The 480-nt window shown below is 74.1% G+C and overlaps 1 protein-coding gene across 1 annotated transcript in view; it reads right to left on the bottom strand.

The window, feature by feature from the left end:
• The window catches only part of ZNF438 (zinc finger protein 438), a 42,577-nt gene extending 42,458 nt beyond the window's left edge, over nt 1-119 (bottom strand). Inside the window, exon 1 of the mRNA XM_026048800.1 lies at nt 77-119. The gene's annotated coding sequence lies outside the window, so the exon portion shown is untranslated. The remainder of the gene's footprint in view (nt 1-76) is intronic.
• Nucleotides 120-480: the final 361 nt, after the last annotated feature.

The raw sequence follows: 480 nt of genomic DNA, 5'->3' as shown, positions 1-480 counted from the left end.
GCGGGCCCCGCTCCGCCCCGCACCCCCCCGGGCCGCGACGGCAGCGCCGGCAACGCCGCGGGGGAAGGGAACTTACAGCGCACCTGGCGCCGGCTGCGTCACGGCGTCGCTACGTCACAGCGCCGCTACGTCACGGTGCCGGCGCGCTGTGGCGTCACGGCGCGCTGGAAGCCCGCGTGGGCGGGAGCGGCCGCGGCGCAGGCGCAGAGCGCGCGGCGGGAAGGCGGGAAGGCGGCGGGGGGAGGGGCGGGCGCTGCCCGCGGCCCGTGTGGGTCGCGCCGGTCATRGCCGAGCGCCTCGGGCAGGTGCCCTGGGCTGCCCTCACGTGCTGCGTCAGCGCACCAGTCTCCTCCGTAGCCGCTACTCCCAACAACAGCCGCTGTTCCCCACAACAGCTGTCCCCAACAGCCGTCCCAGTAGCTGCTGTCCCAAACAGCCGTCCCCAACAGCCAACTTTCTCATCAATGTCCATCCCCAGTG

This window comes from Nothoprocta perdicaria, unplaced genomic scaffold, assembly GCF_003342845.1.
Source record: "Nothoprocta perdicaria isolate Ctin4 unplaced genomic scaffold, notPer1 scaffold_57, whole genome shotgun sequence".
NCBI classification, from domain to species: Eukaryota; Metazoa; Chordata; class Aves; order Tinamiformes; family Tinamidae; genus Nothoprocta; species Nothoprocta perdicaria.
The sequence above is the reverse complement of the archived record's forward strand: the minus strand, read 5'-3'. Positions and strand labels throughout refer to the sequence as shown.